Raw genomic sequence first — 22661 nt, 5'->3', positions numbered from 1 at the left:
TTGGCAAAAAATATCCACATAGCCAAGTGACTCCCAGCTCTGATTGTTCTATATATTGTGCAGTATCCTCTACCAACCAGGCTGGAATAAACAAACACTCCACAACATGTGGATGGCTATGGGTGACCTAAGCATGTAATGTAGAATCCATAGGTACATAAGCATTTATGATATAGAAACTTGTTTCTTACCTTAAAATAGTGACTTCCATGACAGAGATGCATCTTAAAACCATACTAATACCAGTATAGTTATCAGCAAGTTGTTACCAATATGTTAGTATTGAAGGCATATCAACAGTTAAAACAAACATGTTAGTCTTTTCATATTAGTAAAAACACATTTTCAAGATTTAAAATTAGATAGATTCAGTTACAGTCCATTTAATTAGTAATCTGATAACTTCATGCACATAGAATGTGCAAAATAATAATCAAAATAAATAAATAAAATCTGTATAACAATGTTTTAATCAATTTAATAGCTGTTTTCTAAAGCACCTGCTACTGCTTATTGAATGCAATGTAGCACAACGTTACATTATAGGGCTACATTCTTTACGTAATTGTATATAAAAACGTATGTCAAATCTTATTCTTGAAACAAATACCCTGCTTGGTAAGTAAGCTGACAGGAATCTTATCGGTACCATATGTCTCATATCCTAGGAGCATGCATAGATTAACTAGATCTAAAAGTGCACACATATGTACACACTACAAGCAATGGCTGTGCATACACTATGTGCAGATGTTATGGAGATATTAAAGTTTACAGGAGTATGGAATTATGGGCCTCATTTATCAATGATTTTTATCACTCACAACAAGTGATAAAACTTGCTGCATATGATAAAAGGTGCTCCAACCAATCAGCTCCCAACTGTCATCAGTTTGAGAAATGACAGTTGGGAACTGATTGGCTTGAGCACCAATTATCATATGCAGCAAGTTTTATCACTCGTTGTAAGTGATAAAATTCATTGATAAATGAGGCCCTATGTATGTACCCAGATATTTCTTTCACACACTATGTGGATATATTGGATGTTAGATGACATTTTAAATTTAAAGCATCAATTGCAGGTGTCCTAATTTAGAAATACCATTTTTCAAAAGAAGTTAAATTGTACTATCAGCTATCAGTTATTAGTCATATGCTGCTTTCCAAATACTGCCTTCTATTGTTTAAATAATACAGAAAGTTATGTTCTGTTGACCTGCTGCTTGTTACCATATGCAAACAGCATTCAGAGGAACCATAGAGTTTATAGTGCTTTGCATGTTTTCTATTTTAAAAAATATAAGGCTCTAATGGTAATAATAAATATATAAATGTTTCTTTACAAATAATTGTATATTACATCTACAATTGAAAATAATTTTAGCTGCAAGTTCCAAAGAACGGGACAAGTGATGCACCCACTAAAGAACTCCAAAGAAAAACAATAATCATGGAGAACTGCTCTAATAAAAACTGATTACAAACTGATATGGCAGATCATCCAAATTTTATGAAGACATATTAAATGTAAAATGTATATTTAATAAAAAGTTATATAAATATAATATAGTGAGCAATGATCACAAAATATTTCAATATCAACAAAGAAAATAATAATTACAAATTATTCATGTTTTGTTAAACTCTTTTTACCTTTACCTAAATACAGCTCAGTCCTTTTGCTATTATGTTTGTATGTTGAGTGTCCGACTTACTGAGAAATACAATGTGAGCATGGTTGGCTTCCAAATCACCTACAAATGTAATCTTCTATTTCCATGCAACACAAATATTCTATAATGCTGCAGTGCTGAGAATTATTTTGTTTCACAGTTCAGTTGGAGTATGGAAAATGCATCCATTACATTGGCGGTTGTTTATAAATAAGATGTGCAGTGAAAGACTGCAGTAACCCATAGTATACAGTCAGCACCAAGATTTCATCAGTCTACTATAAGCTTATGGGGTAATACGCAAGGTTGACTGATCAAAGCTGATCAAACTGATCAAAGCAAATGCCCTATTATGTATTTATCATTCTTAACAAATAACAAGGAATCATATAATTGGCGGCAATTTAAAAAAAAAAACATATTTCATGGCCTAGGCTAACTCAACATATATGGTAAATAAGACATTTAATTTTGGACACACAGGACAAAAAACATGCTGCATGCACAATGTCCCAAAAAGCTGAATATTGTATTACCCTCAAAAATAAAAATTTACTGAAATAACTTAATGGCATGTGAGGTTTGAAGCTGACATAAATAAGGCAGCTGTGAAAAAATGTGAAGACCCTGAACTATAGGGAGTATGGTCAAGCATTCCGGGTCACATGATTATTAGGCAACCTGTGCACCAATGGCTATAGAGTGAGTAACATCTTCCAGGGTGATGGGTATCAGCAAAGATGGTAAGATGATGCCAAGATCAGTAAAATAAATAATAGAACAGTTCAAGTTCTTTTAAAGAGTCACTAATTCTCAATTAAATCATAATAATGAAATACAAACTTTGAGCATCTTATTGTAGCAACTAAATAAAGTAATGTTTCCATTGAATACATTACACAAGTTTGCATTAGAACAGTTTTTTAATAACTATATCTACTGTAGTGTCACACTTAGAGGTTAGAATAGTTGTATGTAAGTCACCATTAGTTTGAATAGGACACATTTACTTGGAATGCTTATTTTTGCAGTAAACATCTCCCACATAGTTAGTGACATAGTTAGGGAGAACAGGATCCAGTTTTACTGCATTCAGCATGCAAAAGAAAGTATGGGTTGTCTTTCATAGACTGAGCACTTGATAGCAGTTACAGCAGGGATTCCCAACCATGGTCCTCAAGGCACACTAAAAGTCCAGGTTTTAGGGATAGCCATACTTGAGCACAAGTGAATTAATTAGTACCTCAGTTTATTTGATATAACCATCTGTGCACAATCATGGATATCACTAAAACTAGGACTGTTAGTGTGCCTTGAGGACCGAGGTTGGGAATCACTGCATTACAGTTTGTCAGATTTCTTGTGTCAGAAATACAGAAGCCCTAACTATGAATTAAAGATAAAAGAGATATTAATTATAAGTAACAGTATTATTAAAAAAAATATCAGTTATTCTATAAAAGTGTGTCTTTTCTTGAAAAAGTTTCCATGGCAGTAAACATAGTTTTCAGATTACAAAAGTCACACTCAGTATTAATTAATACCTAAAAGGCTACTAGAAGTGCTGAACCTAAATGCTTTTTTTAGATGTTGTAACTTCAAATAAATGCTTCACTTGTTCCATAAAATAATGCTAAAAATAAAATCAGTCCCATTTGCAGCCTAATAGAATAACATAATTCTAAAATATATCTGCTTAGTTCATGCTTCCTTGGCTGTGTGAGAAGAGTATTCTATGCTATACTATACTATACTGTACTATACTATAACTATTAACATGCTTTCCATTAATCTTTGCTGATGCATTGTAGTTTATACAGTACTATAGACAATGCCTTTTATACACTGCACCAAATAACGGGATTCCGTCTATAATGTTCATGCATGTTGAAGGATTTATAATGTGGGTCATTTAAGAGAGAGTATATCCATGCATGCAAGAAAGCCAAATGTTTTTTAGGAAAAAGTCATATTAGGAAAGTAAAGAGAGTGTAAGGGCTCATCCACACAATTGGTTTATTGAGCTGCCTTCCAAACAGAAAACAACTTGAAAAAACCACCAGAGAAATCCATTGAGAGATCCACTGACTTTTATGCGGCAGATGTTCTGCTGCCCTTGTGGGAACAGCAGGGATGTATGCAGCTGAGAGAATACCGCTAGTATAGATGACAGCTCTGCATGTGCTGAGGATGTTTGACACTCTCAATATTTGTGTTACCACTAGCCAAATCTATGCATATCATATGCGGAAATACTGTGAGCAACTCCAATCATTTAAAAAAATGTTTCTTGCTATAACCATAATAAGAACATTATGCTGACATTGATTTCTCCAAAATGCATACATCAAAAGCAGTGCAGCATGGAGAGCAATGGATCTCTCTTTGTTCTACTGTTTTATGCTTCTGTGGGTAAGTCCTAACTATATTTCTATTGATAATAAAGAAAGATCAAGTTGGAGATAGTATGATAACTTTTCTTGGATCAACACGTTAAATCATCATTATGAATATCCTTTACATTAACTTAAATAAACTATATTAAATTATAATTTATTATTCTGCTGTTACAAAGTGGTAAATTGCTTAATACTGAAATTATGAATATTCATGTCTGACTATGTACAGTAGATTTATATTAGGGCTTTTCGATTATATTCAACATTATACTGTAACATTAAGATGACATGTCCTGTAATGCCCTGGGAATATCTGATACCGCCCTTACTGGCAGGAAATAACAGATTGGTCCATTGAATAATATCATACTATATATACTTTCTTTGCTGAAAATCTAAGAACTACAGACGAAAGTTAATATCAATGTATACGTAAGCATGCATTACATTTTACATTGTACATATATCCCACATTATATATTACAGGGTAATGAAATTTTACAGGGATATGCAGCAGATATTTCCAAGGTATATAAAAGCAAACAGTACCTAAAATAGCAAAGGCTTGATACATGATAATCGATTATTAGAGATAAACCAAATAGTCTCTGGGATAGATGATTTTAAGAAAAAAAAAACAATTCCATGTGATCTTAAGATTTCAGCAGCCAATCACATTGAGAAAGACAACCTGGTATTCCAGCATATGATTTTACACTGATCATTAGCAAAGCAATTTATGGTTAGAGTCAGACAGGGTAATACACTGATGGTATATCTAGTGTGTCATGCTTTAGATTAGTATAAGATCAATTGATAGGTTAATTGCAGAGATGCTCTATGTAGAGCCTTCAGCATGCATCAGGAGTTAGTAAGGATTAGTCAATTTCTGTACGAGAATTTTAAGCATTGCCTTTTACATTACGAAGCGTTATGCGTGCATTTTGCATTAGTATTATTGTCACAAAGAGTTGGTACTTTTTATTAGCAAAAAATTCTGGCTTTTACATGCATTCATGTTAAATCTAAAAAAAACATGCAATGTTCTTCCATTGGGAGAAAAATACACTTTCTTCCACAAAGAATTAGAAAGCACAACTTGAAATTTAGCTTCTAAGGTGCACTAAAGCAAAATACTTTTTCACAAGACAGTTAAACATCATAGCAACTTAGTCTAATAATTAAACATTTGATTTTTATTTTTTTTCTTGTTTTTGCAGTCAGAGGAAAGATTTGATATCTGGGAGTTAATTTTAGTATTGGCTGGACACAAATATTTGTGGTTTCAACAACAGGCAGACGAAAAATTGTATGGGGATGCTAAATAGTTCTCCACTGTATATTTAACATTTTCAATAAGGTAGATTTCATTGTTCAGCACATTTGCAAAAGTATTTTTCAAGGGTAGCGGCACATAAGCACTTTGTGCAGCCATCTTTTTAGCCATTGAATAATACTCATTCTATTTTCCAGCACATTGTAGGAAGCGTAAGCATCAAGGGCCTGATTCGGAGATGGACACAAATCCCGTCACTGCTGCATCTTCGTACGCAGTGGAATTGAGAAGATATGGTAATGTAGCAGCTGCCGGAATTTGTACAGAGACGCCTATCAGCTGTGTCACTAAATTGCCACTTGCATACAAAATCGCACCACTGGTCACACATTGGTCGAGCCATCAAACCTCTAAGCAACCCTATGGTTGCTCACAATATCCATCAGAACCAGGATGCCGTGGCCAGTACCTCTGAGCACAAGGACACAGTCGCTGGTTGCCACCGAAGCAGTTCTGACACGTATGTATTTGACTTGCTTCCCCCATTATCTCCCACAAATGCTCACTACCTGTCAATCATTCTTTGTCCCAATCCGCACTATGACCGCCATCTTAAATCCATTGCAGCACATGTGCAGTGCGACTCAGATGCAATGCGCAGTACAAAAAACATCACTCAACTTGCGAAAACATTGGCATTGCATCCACCTCTGAATCAGGCTCCAAGTTCCTGTCATGCTGATAAATTCTATGAGCACAGCCTGCAAGGCTAAATAGTTGGAAGAATGAAGCACCCATATGACACTACCCTAAGGTGGATAAGTGGGAGGCTATGTATGAAGCCAAGCAATGAAAAAGTTCTGAAAATCATTGATTCTCCTCAAATAGTCAATATTTGGGTTACTGTCCAAAAATATTAATGATATAATATTTGTCTCAGAAATGGACCACACCAACATGCCTAACATAAGGAAAATATAAAAGTTTGTATTCACGTATACAATTCTCCATGTAACGTTATAAATTAGTATATGTCAGTGCTGTATTAATATTTACATTAATATATTTGATCGTTGAATATTTTTCAAAATATATAGGCTAGGGAAGCTAAAGGTTTGAGAGGTTCACCTAGTTTAAATGCCAATAGTTAATACACTTTGGTTTAGTTTACACTAAGGTACAGTTATAACTTCTGTAAACCAGGTTTCTTACTATAAAAATATATATTTTGTTAACATAGGTTTCTATATAAAATAAGGGTAAAGTCAATGGGTCTTCTAGTTTTCAGTGTTTTGTTCTTATACGGTTATACAGACCACTAACTTTAATCACATTGGCATTACAGTGAAGAGCCAAACAGTTAAAATGAGTAAGAAAACATCTTCTGTGTAATAAGCTTAACTTTAATAAACTTGACTAAAAATATCTAAATATAGCAATACAATTTGACATAAAAGTAAACAATTCCATAGAAAAAAACATAAGGTATCGTTGCTGAGCCACAGAAAAGCCATACTTCATACATAGCCCCAAACTCATAGTAAACATATTAAATATTTATAGTCTATAATATTAGGAGTGTGGAAGTTTACCACAGGAAAAGCTGAAACCATGTTAATTTGTCATTGTGAATAGCATTGGGATATTTAGTCATTATAAATTAGTATGTTTAATATTGTTAGTACAGTTAGTAGTAAAAATGTTAGTAAACCAGCATTGCAGACTCTTGATCTTTTCCTCTGAGTTGTCACACTCAGTAGAATCACACCACCAGACAATTGAGAAGACAGGACAGGCAGTTAATGTTAGTGAGTTTGTTGTTTACAAGTTAGTAGTAAGAAGAAAAAAGACAGGCAGAGTCAGTAACTTGAACAGTTTGCTGTGTCTCTGCATGGTTAGTAGAAAGTGAGGTTAGTACAGCATGCTTTAGTTCCTGGTTAGTTCTGTTAGTTATTTGTAAGTGATGTTAGTCAATTTTATTAGAGGCTGTAGACTCAGTGATTTGAATTTACTGTGTGTCTGCAGTTGTTAGTATGTTAATAAACATGCAGTTGGTCACCAATAATACGACTGGGATGCACACATAGACTGGTTAGAAAAGTCAGTCGATTGACATTAACTTATTACTGACATAATGTCAATGAAACTTGTAACTTCTTCAGTTACATAGCATTGAAATTGTAGCATTAGTCTTCAAATAATAATTTACAAATTGGCCTGCCTTTCCCTAGATATCATAAATGCTTAAAACATGAAAAGAAAGATGATCACTCACTTAGTATTTCATATTCCCACATGTCAAGAAAAAAAATAACCACTGCAATAGAAAACAGCATTATACTATGATCCACTTAAATCGTTTTCAGCTATTTCATATTTTAAAAGAGAATGATGCATCCTATATCAGCTTTGTCATTCTTAATTTAAATGACACTGAGCATGATACTGTAGTTGAAAGTTATGAGAATTGTTGCACAAATGTGTATTGCATTGGCCTTGTCATATATAAATTTGCATGAGGACAGAACAGTACTTAGATTAATTAAGGTAAAAAGAGTTTCTGGCAAGGAGGAAGAAACATGCAAGTATTAGCAGCCTATTAATACACACATAGTGTACTCGATGCTTTTACTCTTTACATTTTGTCTCCACAACATTACTATCAACTCCAGAAAATGGAGTGTAAACTGAATGGGAAATGTTAATCTTGGCACTAATTCATGCTGCATATGTAAGTTGCTGCTATCTATGTTATAATGACTGCATTGCTTCCGATCATTGCACTGTGTATGAAATCTATTACTGCCTCTTTATCCCTGCAGTATATTCCCACAACCATGTCAATATGATTCTTGTTTTTCAAAAACGACCTTGTTAAAAAAAAACTTTAAATTCGAAATTCGAATGCAAGAAATCTTGAAGTAATGAATAGTGCTTCACAATAGATTAGTAGAGTCATAAGTAACAATTATTTCTAAAAAAGTACAGTAATTCAGACTGCTTATACTTCCAGAAGAGATTATAGAGATGAGGAATGTGTACATCTCCTAATGATATTCTTCATATGATGAAGGGTCTAAGTGCTGAAGAGCAAAACCTGAGGTAATGATTTCTCTTCTTTATTACTGAATTCTAATTGTCATTTTACAGCACGTAAATTCAGATGAGGTAGAGTTGAAAGTGTGAAATAACATTGCCCTGAGAAGACTGCGTATGCACGACCTGACCTATAATTGCTATATTCACACCATAAGCATAGACAATTTTTTTTGCATAATGTCTGGGTGACAGGATGTAATTAACTGCAGCAAAAGTGGAAAAATGGTCATATCATACATAAGGAAACCCATAATGGATGTATTGTGTCTTATATTCCATTTAATGAACTAACCACCTCTTACTACAATACATGAACTATACCAAGCTGCTTCAAATATACACTACAATGGTATTCCAGATTGGACATACTCCACAATGACGGCTTAGAATCAATACAGCTGGGGACATATCAATTTGAAAACAGGACAATATTGTTAAGATATATTTTGCTCTATAACAAGGGTCATGAAGTTCATGGATATATTTCTATCTTCCTGTCTAGATATATTAGAAAATTTTCTGTGTCTCTCTCCCTTCACATGAATTGCCTATTTCCCTTCTAATTAATGTATGTAGTATATTTCTATTAAACACTTTTAAGATACAAGTATTCAAAATATAATTTCACCACCTATAAGTGGAGTAAAAACCAAAGCAATGGATCAAGCAGATTGCTCGTCCAGCCCAAACAGGCTCTTTACCAAATTGATATGAGACTCAGTGTACAGCAATGTCTTGTTTTAAGTACATAGGGAATACAAACAATAACACATCTATTGAACCTTATTTTCAGTCCGCTCACTCTGTAACACTATAAAAAAGCTTGATATAAAAGGGACATTAAAAGCTAGATTCTAATCAGCTTCATCAGGCAGCTACAATAATGCTTTGCCTTAAACTTCCATTAGATGTTACTTGATATATTTTCAAAGTGATTTAGCATTAAATATACAATGGCCAAGGACCTTCATGTAATAATCATGATGGATAAACCATCTTTATCAACCTCACAAAAAGCTAAGGTTAGCTAACCACTTTATTGTATGCAGCAGATGAGTAATCTACTAATTCAAACATAATAAAAAAATAAACAATCAAATAAGAGCAGATGACACTGAAGAGGTAATTAGCTTAATTGTCTTCAAGCATCAGAGGAGTGTGAAAGCTTATTTCGGAATGGGATATGCATTCTGACTTCTAGTCGCTAATTATTCCCACAAAGAACACTGCATTTTCCAAGATAATCTGCTCAAACAAAACATCTGCAGATCATTTGGAAACACACAAAGGTTCTGAAAGGCACAAAGCACCTTGCAGAATAAAAGGAAAATGTATGAAGGAAAAATACGTCTCTTTTATATTGTGTTTCAAGGATAGAATTAAATGCTAAAGCAAGTTTTTGAAGATTAAGTGTTACACTGTTATTGCTTCATAACTTATTTAGAAGAATCTATGAGGAAGGCAAGCTATTCAATGATAGGAAATGGTTATATTACTATATTAATATATTGAAGATACTCTCAACCTGCTGGCAAATCATCTTAAAATAAAGTTATAAAACACCTCCACTTATCATCTATATACGATGCTCAAATTGACATCTGTTTTTTTTTGTTTTGTTTTTAACAAATGTTATATATTTTGTTTACAAACTCCATATCTTAATGCTTATTTTCAGTTCCAGCTGTGTAAAATTTTAGCCTCAGTACTGTGATTCTATCCTGATTTGTTTGTTTGTGGTTTTGTAACCTATATTTTAATGTGGTAATTTATTACTGCCTTGGCTTTTTTTCTTTTTTTGCTGAATACATATATACATTTTTAAACATGTACAAGAAACCATCTGTTATAATAAAATATAGCTCGGGTGATCACACTGTCGAGGTGTACGTGATGAGTAATGGATAGTTTCTTCCCCTCATGTAGCAACGCATTGATTTCTGGAAACAGTACTCCACAGACAAAGCACTTATCTGAAAAGAATTGAAATAAATACACCATCAAATGCCATTCAGTTGTGCCTGCAATGTTGTGTATCAGTAATTCAATTCGGCTGCCTCCTAATTACATCTGGCCCCAACACTCTTCTTAAATTCATGCTGATTGGCAAAGTAGGTGGCAGATTATTGTCAAAAATTAAATACACTTGGGTCTTCAAGATGTAAAGGATGGTATTGATTAGTGCTTGTTGACATTCAGATAGAAGGAAAAAATAATTGGTTCAGCGGATTATCGTACCTTTGGTTCATTTCCTTGACACAAAGAACGTGTGACTTATGATAGCAGGTTTAAATTTAGCTTTTCTTCATGATGAACTGACACATTCTAACTTATCATTAAAATGTGCTATCTCCTGCAATTTAAAAGCTGACAAGCAAATGATCGTTAGCTGATTAGTAAAATGAAGACACTTGGTTAAAGCTGTACCATTTACCAGCATAAATTATTGCTGCATATTTTGTTATGATTTTTACATGTCATCACAATTTAGCTACATTTTACTGTATCTCCATGTTGGGTTTTTAATTACATTTTGACCATCTACACAATGATTGTGAAAAGCTGAATAAACATTTTCATATCTGTCTCTATGAATTATTTAACAGGGTTTTAGCTTTCCATCCTCATCTCATGTATGCTGTGAGATGTATATACAGTAGCACACAAGTCGCAGATATAAATTAAAAATGAGAATTATACTGGTAAAAAAACCCTTCTGTATTAGCAGTTCTAGTGTTCTTGGTATACAAACCATTCATCTGGATCATTTAATGTGGGGGGCATATTCTGAATGTCGTGGGTGTTTAAGGGAGATAATAAAAAAACATATTTTAGCGCACTTTACTATCAAGATTGATAACTTATCACATATCCTGAAAATAGCATGTAAAGCTTGGCTTAATATTGTTATTGGAACATTATTAGGTGTTCTTTAACAATATTTGCTGCAGTAAATTTCCAGTTGGTGACCTTTATACAAATTGGAACCTACTGAAAATGTAAAACTGCAGCTTGATTGTTAAACATAATTGAAAAAGTTGTTTTTTTATAAAGAAAAAAATCACTTTAGATGTAAAACACAGGGAATTACCTATTTTGCAGAGTGCACCATCATTATTTAATCTGAAAAAAAAAAACAACAGCAGTTCTGGCTGCCTGTAAAACCTGTTGTAGTGAATAGGGAAGGACAGGCCTAAAATAGAGTGGGATACAATAGATTGAAAATTTTTGGTGAGTTTTAAGTCACTAGAACTTGAGACTTGATTGCAGCAACTTTGCTCACATTCATTCTTATGGCAGTGTCCACAGGTGATCTGTCTTTGCAGTCAGGGCCTTGTAAGAAGCAGTCATGCTTCACCCATAAAGTTTTTTTTTCTTTTGCTAAGTTCATATGATGCCTACATTGACCAATAAGGACCCTACCCAAGTGAGTATTAAATTGGTGAACAAGGGGTCTTGTGGCATTCTGCCTTTATTGTAATATATTTTCACTACAGGTGCTGGTAATGACAGGGCTAGCTGGGTCTTCTAGTGCACCACTAAAGAAGAAAAATATTATTTCTTCTATATAAAATACAGATGTGTCCTCATACACCTAGCGTCTATACACCCAGCACAACTGAGATCTCCCAAGGGGAGTAGCGTACTGTACTTTTCATTCATTTTTGCATCTTATTCGCATCACACCACTCAAAGTATACTAAAGACGCTGGGCTGTGATTTTGACTGCATAGTTATTTGTTTTAAATACATACAAAGTCACAGATGAAGCACAATGGAACTTGGTGTGAGAAAATCGCTGCACTTCTTACACAAATTCAGATTCAGTAATCTACCAAAGTATTTTGTTGATCCAAATTTTGTTTTTTTATTTATGTGAATAAGATGCACATTTTGAGCAAGTAAGACACTCAACGCGACTGAGTTGCCCGGGATCTAACATGCCGAGTGTTGGATGAGGAGCGATCTGTGCTACCTCCATCCATTTAGATGAGCCAGTGGTCTCTAGGACCCACCATGGCTGAGTCGGTGAGTCTGACCTCTGACATGCCTTTACCGTGCATTTTCTCCTTGGCATCCAGAGTACATGAACGTACCCATGAGACTCTCTGTGGCATTAGAGCTATTAAGATCACCACAATGTGACCTCCAATTCTCTGTCCCACCACCACATAGCACTAGGAGCATGCTGCTGTGCCACCAGAAGCATAAGCATTGTCATCACTTGACAAATCACCTGACGCACTACAATGCCCAGCAAAGCCTTATCGCTCCAGGCTGCATCCAGCACAGAAACTACCTTGTCACTGTTTAAACTTTTGTCAAAGTCACCTATTAATCTAACTGGTTAATAAACCTAAGATCTGGGTAATTTTCTTCCTGTTTGGACCAAACGACCAATCACACACATGTTGCATAACTCAGCATGCAACACTAATACTCCCTAGGCCTGGAGTACTATTAAGAGTCATACTCTACTTACCTCTGTTAAAAGTTTATGGGCCAAGAGTCCTATCCTAGCTAAATCTGATAAGCTCTGCTAATACTGAGAGGGGCTATTTGCAGCAAAATGAGCAACAGGGTATGGGGACACATCTGTATTATTATCACCCCTACACACAATGGCCAGGTAAGTGGTGAGTAGCTTTAGTGTCAGCACAGGCCTGGTTGGCCCTGGATGGGGTAGTTTTTTTGAAAGCCCCGATTTATTAGTGATTCCATCCTTGTTCTGACTGGCATAGGGCTAGCTGACACTTTGTCAGTGGTACCCCAAGCCGCATGCCCCCTTTCCTGATATAGTGCCACTAGACCTTGCTGGTAATGCCCAGTACTGGCAATTGAAAATCTGGGGGTACGTCACACTCTTTGACTTCTACCATCTCCAGATTTTTCCCATACCATCCTCCGCAGAAGTTCTAGTGCTAGATATACTTTTGGAGGGGCCGCTACACTTTTTTTCCAGTGATTCATTTATTTTAAACATAATTATATATATGGAGTGATTTTTGGTGATTTACATTGCTCCCTATTACATTTGATGAATTCTGTGTTTTACATTAAAAAAAATTGTGACAAGTGATTCAGGTTGTCTCCTGTCAACTTTGCATTCTATTACATATGGCAACTTAAAACTTACTGGGAATTCACCAGTTCCAGAGTACTGCAAAATCTGAGGCTATTACGATACCCCCATAGATGGATTGGGTTTTGCTCTTACAAAGGGTACAATTCTGTGATATGTACATACAATAATTCTGACATGGTAATCACCTCTTCTATACAATACAGTGTTAGTGGGAGGAGAAATGGCACATGTACCAATGCATATAATTGAAAAAATTATTATGCCTGATTGCATTATTTGTAGGAGTGTAACTTTAACAATCTGTACACATATTCTGAAATCTCCATCGCATAAAAAGATTATGCCTTACTCTGTAAGCACTCACAAGCAGAGCTGCCAACCCTCTCGATTGATAACTCTGCACTACTCTTGTCTCCAGTGTGCTCCCACTAGCAGTCAGTGACTCTGGTCCTTTCTCTCCACCCTAACCAGGGCACAGGGTCATTTAGTGCTACTGCTAATAACTGTCATTCATTGTGTCTTACATTATCTCACAGTTTGATTAAACTGTGTCTTTAAACTTTATATATTATATTGTTTGCTTATATTAGTGTAATTATTCCCATACGGCTCTACGGACACTTGGCGGCTCCATAAATATAAAAAATAATAATAGAAAACAACTTTATGTATGATCCTTTTTCTGCCCTAAGGCAGCAGATGAATTGATTAAAAAAAGTAGATCATCTATGGAGCTATGAATAGTACTCCCTTACAGATGTGGTGTTTCTTTTTATACAGAAAGAAAGATTACACTCATTACTGTTAAATGTGTATTGCTTACCAAGCAATAATACGTGATTGCTATGAAGAGATTCATTCTCCATGGAATTCATTCATGTGTAACAGCAGAAAGGGGATCCACCTCAGGTCACCAGTCACTGGATGCTGGAAGAGAAAGAGAAACAAGCAAACGACGCAGCAGAGAGAAAAAGCATCCAAATATTCAAGTAAAGAGCGTGCTATCAGCATAGATGCCTGCCGATGTGGGTGATTACTGTATGTAGGGGAGCCTTTAATCTGTGTCCTTCAGATACAGGAGTCACATTTCACTTTAAGGAGGAAATCTGTTCTTACAGTATGTGAAAACCAGCTATTTACTTTAACTTTCTGTACTGTTATTTCTTTGTTCTCAAACCAAAGCAGCATTTTAATTCAGTCACAATGCAATATGTAATAATAATAATAATAATAATAATAATAATAATAATAAAGGTATATCATACAGTATATATAAAAAATATGTAATGCCTATGATTGAGAAATGATCATATTTAAAAAAAACAGGTTCCAATAAAGACCACTGACCTTATAAAAATAAATATGTATGTCCTAACAGCAGTCAGTTTGGACATGTATTGGTAACCCAGAATGATGAGTGTAGACCTGCACTCCTGCATACTGCTTCCTGTGGAATTGATTAAACTATTGACAATTAATATATGATCTACATAGGTAACAAAAAGTAACAGAAATGTTGCTAAACACTGAGGAGCTGATTTAGAGTTTGAAGCAAAGCAAAAATTAAGTATCAACTTAGGCCAATCCATATTGCAAAGCAATGGAACAAAATAAATTAGTTTATTTATTTATTTATTTTGCATGCACAATTAATACTGGCTGCTTTTGCATGTAGTCCACAAATACTGGACAGCTTTATTTTTAACCTGTAATTTAAAGTTCAGCTAGGACATACTGTACCCCTCCCAACTGTAATGGGGCAGATCCACTAGCAGACATAGAAATGACTGCATGATTACGACATTGTAATCGTGCAGTCGTTTCACAGTCTGTGCCATGCCTACACTGAACGCTCAAATGTTCAGTGTAGGTATATCAATCATCCCCTAACACGCGCAAACTGACGTTATCGTCAGGTTGTCCAGCATGTTCGTCCGATGATTGATGTAGGGAGCACGCATCACTGGTCGTTTCCGACATAACAGTGCACGATTTGTGCAAGATTACTGAGCGATTGCACGATTACGATGTCATACACATTTAAAGTACATTAAGTACTACAAGGTTATACCAGAGTGCAAATTTGCTCCTTATTTTTGCTTTTCTCTGAACCTGCACCTTCATATAAATATGGAAAGTTAAAATGTTAGTTTCATACCTTCTGGAATATTCAATTGAATAAAATGAAATTGGCCATCAACCACTCTGAGTCTCAGCCATTCTGGATACAGGAGGGCCTGTCTTACGTTCTGTCAAATAGTAGTCAAAGAAAAAAGAAAAACAATGGTTGCTGTCCCTATTTTCTCTTATAATATCCATATTTGTTATAGACACATTTTGCTTATTTATCACAATACTCACAGGGGTGGTTTATAGATAAGTTATTATACATGAATTTATTTATGTAAGATACGTAAAAAATATAAACTTCTGTAAGGACAGGGTAAATAGGCTAGATGTCATGTACCACCAACTAAAGAGGTTGAAATTTTATGTTACATGTACAGGTAGTGGAAACAAATGCAAACGCCAGTATAAATTCACTTATTATGATGTTTGGCCAATTTGTGTGCTCAGTATGCTTTGATCAGAATGGCCTGTATTAACCATAGCAATTAGTCTACTGTACAAAGGTCTGATGTTATGCAGCAGCAATTCAGTACCATTCCTCCAAACGAAAGTCATAAATGCTTCCTTGTTTTCTTATTAGGTGACTGAGAAGGTCCTGATGTATGATACAAATCAGTGTTATACTCAATAAGTGGGACATGTACAGTATCAAACCTTGCAAGGAGAACAAGCATAGAAGCTGCACATACTGTAGCAACCAATCAGCTTCTAACTATCATTCTATAAAATGATAGCTAGAAGCACATGGGTTGCTAATGGCACTTTTGAACCTGTTCGCTTTAGAAGATTTGAAACAGTACATCTCCTGCTAAATCACAAGTGTTGGATGTGACACGGTTATCCTGGAAGACAACCCTAAAACTAATGCTGCAAATTAGTAATGTTGTCTCACCGTATCATTAAGTAGAAATTACTATTGATCTTTATATCTAAAATAATATAACTAAACAAAAGCTATGGCAGGAAAAGTAATCTCACAACATTACACAACTACAGGAACCCTACATTGTTGACAATGTTGGAGACAAGCACTCTGGGCTGCAGAGTTCATTATGGTGGTGCCACACATGAACAGAATATGGTGAAGGATGAATAATCTGACTATATAAACTTCCTCCACAGCTCGGTAGGCTAATTTCTGTATTCTTTAGACAAATGAATATGAGCTTTTTTCAGGTGTAATGAGCAGTCAATTGGCTGCAATTCAACTATGATACCTTAATCTAAAGAGTTCTTGTCAAACTTTTTTGTATATAACTTGCTCATCAAGAAGCAGATTGAATTTTTCAGATCTAGATACAGTAATTCCTTGTTTTGCCTTACATTTCAAATGAATGCACTATTCTCACATTGCTTGAGTATGCTTTACAGCTACTGTTTCTCTTTGCTGTAGTTGCCTTTCCTTTGAGTTCCTCCAATGGATCGCCGAACATCAATGGCCGCCACTCTGCATTTCCGACCGGAGGATAGGGGTTTCTGATCCAATCGCAGGATCGTGCAACCTGTCGGTAGGTGTATGGGGGCCTTTACCCCTATCCTACTATCACTGACTTAACACACCTCTTCAAAATAATTATAAAGTTGTTTTATTAGGGATAAAAGGTCTGAAAACTAGAGAAAATACCTAGAAATATGTTGTCAATATATAATTTACTCATGAAATATATATTATTTAATTCAATAATTTTGGAAAAATCTCTGACATTGGAATGACCTTCAGCAAAAAAAGTTGAATTTCACAGTTCATTTTTGTCTTTGCAAATGGAGCAAGATTTCCAGGTTAATAGTTAATGATTTATATTCCTAATACCTAATATTATAGGACCAGGATCAGCTAAATCAGATTTATTAGAGTTTTACTATAACACATCGGTTTTTCACAAACAACATTTGCATTGCATCAGAATGAATTTTATTACATTTCTTGTATATAACATTTACTAACACAGTTTCACATTTATGTGGTAATATTACTTAAGGGATTTGAAAATCTACATTAAATATGAAAACACATTTAAAAAAATATTAATTTCAATTTGATTCTTCTTACCATGTCTCCCAAGGCTTTTACACCTCTTGTTGTCTTCATTTTTAATATAGTTCCTGTGAAGGAGAGGAGTGGATAAATTAGTTGAATTTATTTTGACTAAATAATCTTTATGCTAGCAGTAATAATACCATAATTAAAAAAATACATTTCCCAAAAGCTGTGCCATATACAGTATGCGAATAAAAATCCTAGAGGTATGAAAAGAGAAGTCATCGAATGCTAAATATCGTTACATTTTAAGTGAAAGCAACAAATCATAGAAAATTCCATAGCCAAGGCTGTTAACGTAACGTTCTTTCTAACCTCATATATAAGGTTGTTTTCGCATACACACTAGACGATAATTTGAACGATTGAACGATTGAACGATCATTCAATCCTTCAAAATATCAGCTCCCGCTGGTCGTTTATGATAACCCCAGTCGGCTGTACATGCAGCCCAATCTGGGGTTATCGTGAGCGATACCATGCTGATGAATGCAGCATGGCCCCGCTCCCTCTCCCCACCGCCATCCGTCGCTGGTCGGCATCGGCAAGTGTGTATACACATCGGCCCCACCGGGCCTGCCGATGACCATATCGCTGCATACACACATCATGTAGTATGTATGTGGCTTTACCTGGGTTGCCAGGTGCAGGTCATTTATAATATAAAGCTCCATATATACAGTATGTGAAATATAAGGAAATAAGAAAATCAATCTGGCTTTCCATGACCATATAATAAGGTGCCATGTCAAAAACTTTTTTACAGATTGGTGATCTCCATGCTGAAATCTAATATCAATATATTTCAAAATAGGATATGCAATATTCCTTGTAATACATGAATACTTTTGACACATATATTAAACATTTTTGTTATAGTTTTATTGCATCATGTAATGAAAGAAACTCTGTAATATCACTTGTCACAAAATAATGATAGATGTCACAGTTGTTTATACAAGTTTTCACATCACTCATATAGAGAATAATTTAAAAGATATTTGCTTGTCTTTACTAACATTTTAACATTTCTCAAACAGTACATTTCTGTAATTTACATTTGCTTGCCTGATGTACTTTAGACAGATCAAGTTTAGTACATGAATGTTTGCTCTAGCAACATCAAATGGGTGCTACTGTATTGTATTTGATATTTATAGTGATATCCAGATATACAAATACCATTTTTTCATCAGTAAGCATGGCAATAGAAAATATGTATTTTCCAAAGTAAAATAGATAGAGCAGAAATTACCATTCTTCATACAAAAATAAAAGTAAGAATAATGCAATACATAAATAAGGATTCACTACTAGGTAAACTAGGGGATTCATAACCTACTTTCATATAGAGGTGCCTTGACATCACAGTATTCCCTCATCTGTTTGGCAGAAGCCTGACCTAACCACTCTGCTGATTGTTATCAATATCTGTACACAATACTTAAGCAATTTTTTTTCTTGCTCCATCTGATATATATATATATATATATATATATATATACATATACAGTCAGGTGCATAAATATTGGGACAGTGACAGAATTTTCAGATTTTGGCCTCTATTCACCACCACAATGGCTTTGAAATGAAACAAACAAAATGTGCTTTAACTGCAGACTTTCAGATTTAATTTGAGGGTAATTACATCCAAATCAGGTGAACGGTGTAGGAATTACAACGGTTTCTATATGTGACTCCCACTTTTAAGAGGCCAAAAGTAATTGGACAAACTAAACAATCCTAAATCTAACATTCACTTTTTAATACTTTATTGCAAATCCTTTGCAGACAATTACAGCCTGAGGTCCCGAACGCATAGACATCACCAGACGCTGGGTTTCATCCCTGGTGATGCTCTGCCAGGCCACTACTGCAAATGTCTTCAGTTCCTGCTTGTTCTTGGGGCATTTTCCCTTCAGTTTTGTCTTCATCAAGTGAAATGCATGCTCAATTGGATTCAGGTCAGGGGATTGACTTGGCCATTACATAACATTCCACTTTTTAGCCTTAAAAACTCTTTGGTTGCTTTTGCAGTATGCTTCGTGTCATTGTCCATCTGCACTGTGAAGCGGCGTCCAATGAGTTCTGAAGCATTTGACTGTATATGAGCATATAATATTGCCCGAAACACTTCAGAATTCATTCTGCTGCTTTTGTCAGCAGTCACATCATCAATAAATATAACTACAAGGGAACCAGTTCCATTGGCAACCATACATGCCCACGCCATGACACTACTATCACCATGCTTCACTGATGAGGTGGTATGTTTTGGATTATGAGCAGTTCCTTTCCTTCTCCATACTCTTCTCTTCCCATCACTCTGGTACAAGTTGATCTTTGTCTCATCTGTCCATAGGATTTTGTTCCAGAACTGTAATGGCTTTTTAGATGTTGTTTGGCAAACTCTAATCTGGTCTTCCTGCTTTTGTGGCTCACCAATGGTTTACATCTTGTAGTGAACCCTCTATATGCACTCTTATGAAGTCTTCTCTTGATTATTGACTTTGACACATATACACCTACCTCCTGGAGAGTGTTCTTGATTTGGCCAACTGTTGTGAAGGGGTTTTTCTTCACCAGGGAAATAATTCTTCTGTCATCCACCACAGTTGTTTTTTAGAAACCGTTGTTATTCCTACACCGTTCACCTGATTTGGATGTAATTACCCTCAAATTAAATCTGAAAGTCTGCAGTTAAAGCACATTTTGTTTGTTTCATTTCAAAGCCATTGTGGTGGTGAATATAGGCCAGAATATGAAAATTCTGTCAATGTCCCGATATTTATGCACCTGACTGTATATATATAAATTTGATTATATAAAAGAAGATGGTAGTTAGTTTGTTTGTTGGTGAATATCTTCCACAACTGTCAAGGTATAGCTGCCACATCTTACATAGTTATTTAGTATAAAAAAGTAAGCTATTAGACTACATAGCGACAATGCAATGAGACAAAGCGACATAGTGACAAATCTTATATAAATAAAATGAAATGGTCTGTTTGTATGTTTGTCTGATCGGTTATGCATTTGGACAACCTTGCACTGATTGGGGTGAAACCAACAAGAGGTGGTCCAGTTGGTTCCTGGCCAGGTATTAGGGTTGTTAGGGTCCCAGTTGGACCTCCAGTTGGTGTACGCTGGGCAGAACTTTGACGAGGGGAGTCTGTCTAAGCCTTCCAATGGATGTATTTGGACGAAACCTTCACAGAGTGGTAACATTGGATCCCAGAAGACATACTAGGGGTTGTGGTCCCAGTCAGACCTCACGTTGGTGTATGCTGGCCAGAACTTTGACCCGGGGGGGCCTGTTCTGGGCCATCTACTTGATGGATTTGGAGAACATCACATAATAAAACTTAATAACTTGAAGGTACACCCTGCACTGATTTGGATGAACCAACATGAGATAGTGCAGTTGGATCCTGGCCGGGTTTTAGGGGGGTTAGGTTCATGGTTGGACTGCTGTTGTTGTATGCTGAGCAGAACTTTGAACCAGGGGGCCTGTTCTGAGCCTTCTCCTAGATGAATTTGAACAAAAACTTCACAGAGTGGAAACATTGGATCCCAGAAGACATACTAGAGGGTTGAGGTCCTTGCAGGACCTCCCGTTGGTGTATGCTGGTCAGAACTTTGACCCGGGGAGCCTATTCAGGGCCTTCTACTGAATGGATTAGGATGAAAACTTTACAGAGGGGTGGCAATTGCTCTGGGATGCCTAATGGAGTGGTTGGGGTCCCAGTCGGACCTCACGGTGGAGTGCGCCGGGCAGAACTTTGACCCAGGTAGCCTGTTCTGAGCCTTCCACTGGATGGATTTGGATGACATCACATAATAAAACCTAATAACTTGAAGATTTAAACCTGGGCAATGCCGAGTACTTCACCAAGAATTTTGTGATGTACAGCAGAAATTTTTCACTTTTGATGTATGATGGGTGTATGCTACTGTGGATGTATGCTACCAACAACATATAAAATAGCTACAGTACAGTGGGAGAAGATTTGATTATTTGAAAGGGTTCCCCTAATTTTGGTGCTGTTGATTTTATATCTTCCTTGGAGGAGGTAATATTTAGTACTTCTAGTGGTGCGCTGTTTACTCACAAGACACACAAGCCAATTTGTTTTTAAATGTCTCCATATAATTAATTTAATGAAGTTATAATGCAGTATATTTATATAAAAATGTGTACAGAAAGGACTTCAGTACATTCTGTGACATTGTCTGGTCCAGCCAACTATTAAATGGTTAATTTGAAGTGTCACCATTATTGGCGATATCTCCAGTTAATAATTCTCTTATATGTTTACTTTACTTTATATTTGCACTGCTCCTTGGTAAGTATATTGCTACTTACCAAATGTAAGTAGCAATATATTATTATTATTATTGTTTTAATCAAGCATAAGTTTAGAAGTATCAAGAGTTGGAGAATGGTAAGACAAGGACACAGAACAAGACATTTCCCCTTTAGACAAGTCCACTTTACTGTATTTCCCCTGGGACACACCTACAGTATACCCGTTATTTTAATCTTTAATTAATTCATGATGTGAGATCACAGTATAGATTGTAAGCTTGTGAGCAGCGCCCTCTTATGCATTGTCTGTTTGTTATTACCCAGATTTGGTTTAGTACTGTTTTGTTCACAATAGTACAGTGAAACTGAATATGATGTAGCTACAGTATATAAGTAATTGTTTATAAATAAAAGTATTTTCTACATTATGCGCTCTTAATAAGGACTGGACTGATTCAGTGACCTGGCAATTTGTGGATACTGCAACTTCTGGCCTTTAATAACCTTTTTTTAACTACATGTTGCCAGTTTATAAAATGTGTCCAAATTTGCACAATCACTTGAAGTATATGCAGACCTGATACTTCCACACACCATCATGAGTTATTGAATAATTGAAATATGGTTGAAAAGCGCTATATTGGCAGT

The 22661-nt window shown here is 35.5% G+C and overlaps 1 long non-coding RNA gene across 1 annotated transcript in view; it reads right to left on the bottom strand.

Annotated features, from left to right (window-relative positions):
• Positions 1-961: 961 nt before the first annotated feature.
• The window catches only part of LOC148532394 (uncharacterized), a 56533-nt gene continuing 34833 nt past the window's right edge, over positions 962-22661 (bottom strand). The window contains exons 3-7 of the long non-coding RNA XR_015877725.1: positions 17717-17769; positions 15695-15785; positions 14884-14983; positions 14360-14463; positions 962-10423 (exon numbers count right to left, since the gene is read on the bottom strand). This is a non-coding gene — a long non-coding RNA (uncharacterized LOC148532394). The remainder of the gene's footprint in view (positions 10424-14359; positions 14464-14883; positions 14984-15694; positions 15786-17716; positions 17770-22661) is intronic.

Source organism: Taudactylus pleione, unplaced genomic scaffold, assembly GCF_031769625.1.
Source record: "Taudactylus pleione unplaced genomic scaffold, aTauple2 ptg000078l, whole genome shotgun sequence".
Taxonomy (NCBI): domain Eukaryota; kingdom Metazoa; phylum Chordata; class Amphibia; order Anura; family Myobatrachidae; genus Taudactylus; species Taudactylus pleione.
Note: the sequence above shows the minus strand (reverse complement) of the source record. Positions and strands in the feature narration are given on the sequence as shown.